Source organism: Choristoneura fumiferana, chromosome 21 (assembly GCF_025370935.1).
Source record: "Choristoneura fumiferana chromosome 21, NRCan_CFum_1, whole genome shotgun sequence".
In the NCBI taxonomy this organism is placed as follows: Eukaryota; Metazoa; Arthropoda; class Insecta; order Lepidoptera; family Tortricidae; genus Choristoneura; species Choristoneura fumiferana.
The window spans coordinates 12,107,861-12,117,604 of NC_133492.1; positions in this window are offsets into that span (position 1 = coordinate 12,107,861).

Consider the following 9,744-nt stretch of genomic DNA (forward strand, 5'->3'; position numbering starts at 1 on the left):
CGGAATGGCTAGCGCAGCGTTAGATCTCCGTGTACCAACGAGTTGGACGGATGAGCTAGTTAAAGCCGCAGGTTTACGGTGGATGCAGGCCGCTTCCATCACTTATATCCAGGGGGGGGGGCTATGTTCAACAGTGGACGTCCTACGGCTGATATGATGATAATGATGCTGATGACAATTTTACAAGTAAAAATGGAAACCAAGTACTACATAGATACACAGTTGTGTTGTGTAGGTATCGAATGGCGCGCAACCAGTGGGGCGGAAGGGTCGCGGCCCGCTATTGGTTGGTCGGTCGTGTGCGTGCGCAAGCGCAGTCATAAATATCACCTCCCCTCTATTAGTCACACGAAACTTCCATTATTACTTCTGCATGCACGTTGACTAGTGATAATAATTTTAGGTCAAAGATATACTTAATATAAAAAATCGAACAAAATAGTTATAATATCGCCGATCATCTTTGGAACCATCGCTATTTTCGAGCTTAATGTGCTCGACTAGGTATATTATTGTAGGTATATACTATCTTATCACGCGGTAGCTCCGACATCTGTTGACAGCCTTATAACGTTTTTTAGCGTTTTTAGTTACGCTGCTTGCCGCTAGAGGGCGCTGTTATTAAAATTCTAAATCTTCACTTTAATGTTTGCTAAATTTATAATTAATAACCCTAATCAACAAAAAGTTGGAAAATCCCCGACTTTGTCACTTGAAAGTTCAATATCTTAAAAACGGCTAAACCGATATTGATGAAACATGTCTAAGAACCATCGATATTATACCTGATTTCAAATAAAAAACCGTATTCAAATCGGTCCACCCGTTTAACAGGTACGTGCCACAGACAGGCAGACACACAGATACACATAGTGGTCAAACTGATAACGATAGCACCTCTCTTTTTGAGTCAGGGGTTAAAAAAGAAACACCTTAAAAGGATTATAATTAAGAACTGAACACTTTTTTTGGACATAAGAAATTTTTAATTTAATACCACTCTTAGGTATACGCTTGAAAAAAAAAAAGTCATCAAAGTCGACTACTCGGTTAGTTATGCGTAGTCTTCAGTTACTTGAGAACCTCCTCCGTTTTTTTGTGTTTAACAATTTTTCCTACATAACATATTATAGTCTAAGGATATTGACTATGATGATCAGCTGATCTCTCAAAGAACTGATTGTTATTATAGGTCAATGACCCTTTAAAAAAGGAATGCATGGCTGAAAGCTTCACTATCTCCAAGCATATCTAGCAGCAGCAACTACTGAAAGGTACTCTTAGCAATTTATTATAAAAAATAGTTTGGTGTCTTCTAATCACCGAACTGAAGGAGACTCCCTACGGAGTAGAACTCTACGCGGCTGAAGTACTTGTAGGTATTATCTATTCTGTGGCTGAAGCCCAATTTACACCGCTCGCTGAGCGGACTCATTAATGACTTAGTTGGTTTAACTTACATCGACCAACTTAATAGAGGTCCGGTGTAAGTGCTTTCATGCAACCGATCGTTCGTTAAACTAAGCCATTAATGAGTCCGCACCGTTCTCGGTGTAACTGGGCTTGAAAACCCTCTGGCTGCGAAGCTCACAGCTCAAAACATACCTGGCTTGGCGCGCCTGTTGCACAAGAAGCTTCCATCGGAGTAGGTACGTCCAGCCGGCCACTCCACTTGTGTAGGGGAGAAAGGGGTATTGGGGGTCACTTAAGCGAGAAATGGAACAAATTAAAACAAAATCATTATTGCAACCGCCTCATAACAAAATTTACTTAATTGCTATCCCAATAATCAACATTAGCTTGGAAATATGTGAGGTTAAAAAAAAAACAGTTTTACTCCCATTACACTAAGGTAGGGTAGTGGCCACCTGAGAGCAACGAAGATCAGACACAAATCTCCCAACCGGTGCAATCTGCGTGAGCCCCTAAACCACACGAGGTACACCTATACAACATGTCATTATTTACGCCGAATGCGTTGCTGATTAAGCAATTATTTTCTGCATCATCAGCATCATCGAACTCATCACTTTGGCATAAAGCATCAGTACCATGTCTGATATCGTTTGATTCCTGAAGAACTTTCCTATTTACTTTCTCCGGCCTCTTCTTCGGAAATTTAGCCTTTTTCTTCAGTTTTCAGAGGTTTTATTTTTCCTTTAAATTTCCCTTATAAAATTCTATAGCGGGCAATGAGGGTCACTTGATTTTCATTACCCGCAAATACTTTAGGAAGAAAATAAAAATTATAAAAAAATATTTATTAGCAACACACGTGATTTATGTTTCAAATCGCTATACTGAATATACGAATAAAAGCGTACAAAAGTCACATTTAAATATAAATCAATAAATGTGATAGTTAACGTTTATTTTTCGTCGGTGAAAATATAGATCGGCGAGCCGCAAAAACTAAAAAAAACCCTGCGTTCCCGATGCTATCGCTATATTAGCGCAGCCGGCTCGCAACGATTTTTAGGGTCACAGAGCGAGGCCGGGACTGACTCCCATTACCTGGTTTCCCCTACCTTCGAAAACAAAGCCAACAAGCTAAATAGCATGGTGATTGATCGAGAAGATATATTTTTCTGGAGAAGAAATTAATTATACGAGCAGTAAGAGACAAAAATTGTATATTTTTTTTAATACTTAGACAAAATTTTGATGAATGAAAGACATACAACGAGAAAGAAATGGGTAGATTCGATGGTCCAAAATGCACAATGTCCACTGGATTAAAACTCAATTGGGTTTGAATTGGGTTTGGGCGATTCGGATTGGGTCGATTGGGTTGGGTTTGGGTTTCACTCAACAGACTCAAGAGTGATATTTTGATTTTCCTTTCACTGCATTTTTCAAATTACATTCACAATTAACCCTAACAGATATTATTGCCCAATGATAACTCAGTAGGTATCAGCCCGAAATGATGACCTGTTATATGTAGTTCATAAAGAGCTGAAGTTGTAGAGGTATATACATATATATGTGTATGTATCCGCTTTGGAAAACTTTAATAGCGTATTGTAAAATCTAGCAGGTTCTTTATTTGATGACTAGATGGAGCTTAGGATCGTTACAGATAATGGAAGTGCCCAAATACCTACAAATTTTAAGCAGAAAGGTAAATTAGCTCGTTTGTAGCTTTAAAGTATCTCCAAGCCTCTGGTAAAAAGATTAAGAAGAACCAATTATTACCTACAAGGCCAACTTAGATCGAGTAGTGTTTTTAGACGTTATTTCATAATAACTACTTACTTGTGGGTACTTTTTAGACTTACAATTTTTGAAAAAATAGAAGAAAGCATCCTACGATTCAACAAAGAAAATTGACGGTTTATCCAAAGTAGAAATCTGGGACATGGGATCGACAGATGGATTAGTAAATACTAAGATACACGTATATATGTTATGTTTCTTATTAATAGTGGAAACTGTTGTAGCTATTGTAATATTTTTATGTCTTTTATACTTTTTTTTTACACAGTATAGGCTTGCGTTTGGCCACAATCACGCCTGATGGAAAGCGAGGATGAGGCCTACGATGGAGCACGCTTGCCTAGTAAATGCTCATTCATCCTGGACTTGAAAGCGGCCAAATTGTAGTGTTCAGGAAACACAGTCGCAGGCAGGGAATTCCACTCTCTTCCACTATGCATGCATTAATCAAGCCGTTTGTTTTCCTAAAATAAATAAATATAAAATCAAAAGTCAATGTGATATCCAACTGTCAACGAAATATTAACAATCTACGAACCATACTGGGTTTAGAAAATACCACAGGCACACCCTTTTTGTAACAATTTATATTTTATAGTTTTTAACCCCGACGCAAAAGAGGAAGAGGGCTGTGTCTGTGTCATCGTAGCTCTCAAATAGGTGGACCGAATTTGATGCGGTTTCTTAAATTGAAAGCTAGTTTAATCGAGATGGTTCTTAAGTTTCATTGAAATCGGTTCAGACGTTTTGAACTTCGAAATATGACAATGTGGGGGGTTATCAGCTTTTCTAAGTTGGTTTCTAAACCGCATCAGTGACGGCAAGAGGCCGGAGACTTACGTTGGTTCCCTGGCAGGGGGGACGTTGCCTCTTGTGGAATGCGATATGCGTGAGTACCTTCGCGCTCGCGCTATCTCTTTGGGTTGCACGTCGAGGTTAGCTGGAGTCGCGACTGACAATGCCGCGCGGCCTAACACCTCAAATTCTAAGCTTTGAATGCTACTGGAATTATGGGCACTTTTGAACCGGGTACGACGCGGAATGGTGGTTTTTAGTTTATATAGCTTAGACATAGGTCTTAGTTTGTATTATAGGTTAAAGTTGTTTTTTTTTTCGTTTTTTTTTTATTTATATTTCGTTTACTTTAATTTTGTTATTTGACATTGTTTGGTTTAATTTCATTTGTATAATTAGTAATGATTTAATTCAATTTTTTTAATTTGATTTTTGCTATTTCAATTTTGGTAAATACTTAATTGAAAAAAAACAACACCTTTATTTCACTAGACTTAGATCCACGAGTAGGAACATTGTATTTATGTAGATAAAGACATACATAAATATTAAAAGTTCAAGATTAGAGAGTACGCAATCCGACCGGGGATAGAACCAGGGTCATTACAAACACTTTAATCACACTCCTAAGAAAAGTAACAAAATAAATAGAAATAAATAAAAGCTAAATACTTTTAAGAACGTCAAAACAGAACTGTTTAGTGAAAGAATGCTTTCAAACTTTGATTAATAGGATTAACCATTAGGTTATTAATCACCCGTGGAACCGGGCTCCATACTCACAGAATAGCCGAGAACATAAACTGTTTCTAAATCTCTATGCAGAACCGAAAAGAAACAATTGATATTACAAAGAAGCAACTATTTTCTGGGGATTAAAGTTTTATTTTCAGTATTTTCTACATTTTTGAAAAACACCCATTATTCAATTTCACACCCTATTTTTTTTTCACCTTGCCATCATTTGAGCACGATAAAGTTATTGCATTATGCACATTTTCTATTATGGATTTGACTTCAAAGCATTCTGACGCAGACTACCCTGCATATTTCACATTGCATACGTGTTCATTTTCGCTACGCGACGCATCTCTGTATTTTTGACGTATTTTGTGCGAAAAATAACTGTTACCTGTGCATAACATCTTTCGTGGCTGACTAGACCGACGACGTGAGAGCGACATTCCATAAGCTAATCCCAAATCTATTCACAACGCTTGTAGTAAATTCAAAACTTCGTTGTTGAGACCCTAACAAGTTAATAAGACCAAAATGTAAAAGTGCACCCGTTAAAAATAACAGTTACATAATGTCAATTATATTTTTTAATCATTTACCATATTAGGTTAAAAAATCTGTGACATACGAAGATTTAGGCGGACATTTTATTCATGGCTTACCTATGGCATTATATGACGCTGGCAAAATTGTCCCATTGGACAGACGCCATTTATACATAAAAAAAATATAACATTAAAGAGTAGGTATTTTGATTATGGCTGTTGTAATTAGGACCTGCTATTTTTAGTTATAATTGTTATTTTTATTTAATGAAATATTTTTCTTAAAGTTTTTATGATTTGTTATGACATTTTTGATTAGAGCCAAAAATTAGGCAACATTTTTAATAACTGTGTTTTAATGTTAATATACTAGATACCCGAAATAGATTAAAGCGTAGGTATTTATTTTTGCATAATACTATGTGCCAGCTAAATGTGTGATCGTTATAACTGTATTAAGATCTATTGTCAACCACATTAAATGCAAATTAAAAATTTACTTACTTACTCCTTACTCAGTGATTACAAATTCGGTTGAAACAGATAAACTCGTTAAATATTTATTATAATGTTTTTTAACTTTCGTGATTTTCACTCAACTATTACCACAACCGAGACTTATCCCGTCCAGTCCCCCTAAACAATGTAAACGAAAAACACATCCAAAGAAACAATAGAGAAGATTTTGAGAATAGGAGGTGGATTCCTTTTTTACAAAGTGATGTATTTTTGAAAATACACTTAGAAACGATTTTCCAATTTTTGGATATATGTAGATTGAAAATAAAATTTCAAAAAGTAACGATTGCATCCTCAAGAACACGAGAGTTAATACTTTTGCTTATATTTGCTGTGATAATTCACAGCAACAAATTTTAGGTAAACTCCAATAGACACGCTGGACAAATTTGAATTTTAAAAAGAAACTTGCACGTATTTTATATATAGGCAAGATACCAATAAGGTTAAACCATGTCGAACTTGTGGGTTAGGTACAGAATAAAGTACTTGAAATCCCAAATTCACTTGTTAAGTAATTTATATCAATTTTTTAGGATGTAGGTACCTACTTGGTATTACGATGAAAAATTGGTAGCCTGACAACTACCTACAAACTCGGTAAGCATTCGGTAAAAAATTGAATTATTTTTGGACTTAGTTGGTTCGTTCAATTCGAAAAATTATTACTTCCCTGCCCATTATATTGAAATATAAAAACCATCCAACACAACGACACAACAACATCAACCGAACAACAACACACCTGCCTACCGAAATAAAAGATTTTTTGATATTATTTTTAGTTTTAGCTATATTTATCTACCCATAGTTATATGATAAGTTATTAACTTATTACGAGTAGGTAGGTACACTCGGGACTGAACTATTACCACAACCGAGACTTATCCCGTCCAGTCCCGCTAAACAATGTAAACGAAAAACACATCCAAAGAAACAATAGAGAAGATTTTGAGAATAGGAGCTAGGTGGATTCCTTTTTTACAAAGTGATGTATTTTTAAAATACACTTAGAAACGATTTTCCAATTTTCGGATTTATGCAGATTGAAAATCACATTTCAAAAAGTAACGATTGTATCCTCAAGAACACGAGAGTTAATACTTTTGCTTGTATTTGCTGTGATAATTCACAGCAACAAATTTTAGGTAAACTCCAATAGACAACGCTGGACAAATTTGAATTTTAAAAAGAAACTTGCACGTATTTTATATATAGGAAAGATACCAATAAGGTTAAACCATGTCGAACTTGTGGGTTAGGTACAGAATAAAGTACTTGAAATCCCAAATTCACTTGTTAAGTAATTTATACCAATTTTACAGGATGTAGGTACCTACTTGGTATTACGATGAAAAATTGGTAGCCTGACAACTACCTACAAACTCGGTAAGCATTCGGTAAAAAATTGAATTATTTTTGGACTTAGTTGGTTCGTTCAATTCGAAAAATTGTTACTTCCCTGCCCATTCTATTGAAATATAAAAACCATACAACACAACGACACAACACAACATCAACCGAACAACAACACACCTGCCTACCGAAATAAAAGATTATTTGATATTATTTTTAGTTTTAGCGATATTTACCTACCCATAGTTATATTATAAGTTATTAACTTATTACGAGTATGTACACTCGGGACTGAACGCGACAATTTTATAGCTAAAATTATTTCGACGTTTTGCAGCAGCCGTTGTCAAGAGTAGACTGAAGTGTAGGGTATCACGTTTGTTAAGCCGCGCGAAGTTTTTAAACTACCCGCATTTTATCTTGATTTTGTATCGGCACCTTAGGCCCAGAACACACGGTGAAACGCAACTGCAACGAAACTGCAACTTCTAGTTAAATAAACAAATAAATATCACGGGACAATTCACACCAATTGACCTAGTCCCAAAGTAAGCTTAGCAAAGCTTGTGTTATGGGTACCAAGCAACGGATAAATATAATTATAATTTATTGAATCAGGCGTTACTTTGCGGAGGTCCATATCAATGAACTAAAATAATTTCCATGCTCACCCGCGAACTTACGATAGCTAAGCTTATGCAAAATATGCGTGTTCATGCAGTTCCTCCACCTCCACACTGTAAGAACACACACAAATCACACAAACCCATCTGTCACCACCACCACACTACACTGACGCGTTTCGAACTCAACCAGAGCTCATCTTCAGAGTGACAACATCAGCATGGAAATTATTTTAGTTCATTAAATATAATTATATAGATAGATACATACTTAAATACATATTAAACACCCAAGACCCCAGAACAAACATTCGTATTTTTCATACAAATATCTGCCCCGACACGGGAATCGAACCCGGGATCTCAAACTTCGTAGTCAGGTTCTCTAACCACTAGTCTTTAGAGTTACTTTTGAGTATCATTTGAGTTTATGCCATGGACTCCTTTGAGAGACCACACATGACGCAACCAGTTTAAAACGGTTTGAAACGCGTTAAAAATCAGTCGCATTGAAACCGGCGTGCAGGAAACTCGTGTTTGCGTTTTATCGGCTTGGAATCCCGTTGCAATTATATTACTGAGGAAGAAGATAAAACATTAAATTTGTGTTGGAACTTGACTTTAGGTCATACGACAACAGTTTCTTGTAAGTAATTCTTTGGCAGCTACAAACATAAGTACAGCAGTTGATATTCTTCTCAATGTAGTGGTATTATTTAAATCCACACACTTCTTCGTTTACGCCACCTTTGTCGAAGATAAAAATACAGAACCACAACTTCTTCATCACTTGAACTACCTAGACATTTTGTAGATGTCTGTTCTCAAAACGGAAATGAACCCTTCAAGCCTTCTGAACCTAAGCTATCCAAGTAGCTTCTGCCTAGTCTCATCTTATTAGCTCGCTTCGCTCGCTTACCGCCACATAATTTAACATTTATTCATTTTATTAAGTATATATCATGACTAATGTACCTACCTAAAGTATAAAAATTGGCTAAATGTTATTTGACTATTATTTTGTTATTTGCCTTAGACAATCATTTGCTACGTTATTGTTTGCCACATAAAAGTGTGATGAAGTAAAATTTTGCAATATAAAAATGTTGCGAAATAAGAAAAATGCGAAGTTATGCCAAGGATTAGTTTGCCAAATGAAACTTCGGCGAAAGGTTGGTTGCTAAGTGAAATTTGGCGAAATATATTTCGCCGAAAACGCAGTACACCATTGTGAATAATTTTATCACATTGTCGTTGCGGCGTGTGTGGAAAACAATTGAAACTGGTTTCAAACCACTAATTTCAAAAGGGTTTCGTTGCAGTTGCGTTTCACCGTGTGTACTGGGCCTTAGTCCAAAGCAAGAGTCAGGCCTACCGTCATAAGCACTACATCGTCTATTGACGCATGTATGCAACTTGCTTGCACCCTGCGTTGGAAAGAATGAAACAGTGTCCACGGAGACGCAATATATCGTCGAAAAGCTCCTACAAACAGTTCTAGGAAGCCACGTGGATACAATTTAGTTTCTTTGTACGCAAGATGCAAGCAAGATGCACACAAGCGTCAAATGTCGATGTCGTGCGTATGACGTGCGGTCTACGTGGGGGGACTGGACAGTAGGCCTAATGTACGAGCCGTTTATAAACCAGAAAGTAATTTGGTCAGAAACGAGAGTAGAATCCATTACTTACACTATGTTTTAAATCAGGTTGTGTGCGTGTTTTTAAATCCCTTTTCTTACTGTGCCCAGTCTGAAACTTACGAAGCAGCATATGCTAATTAAATTTTTAGCGAGGTTGCATACCTACTATTTAGATAATTTAATACTGGCCGTTTTTCTGTCAGTTTCGTTATCTTCTAAAAATAACTAAACGCAAATGACAAGTACAGTGAGGGTAGAAAAACCTTCATCAGTTATTAAATTGATTCCTTTACAAAGTCTTACACT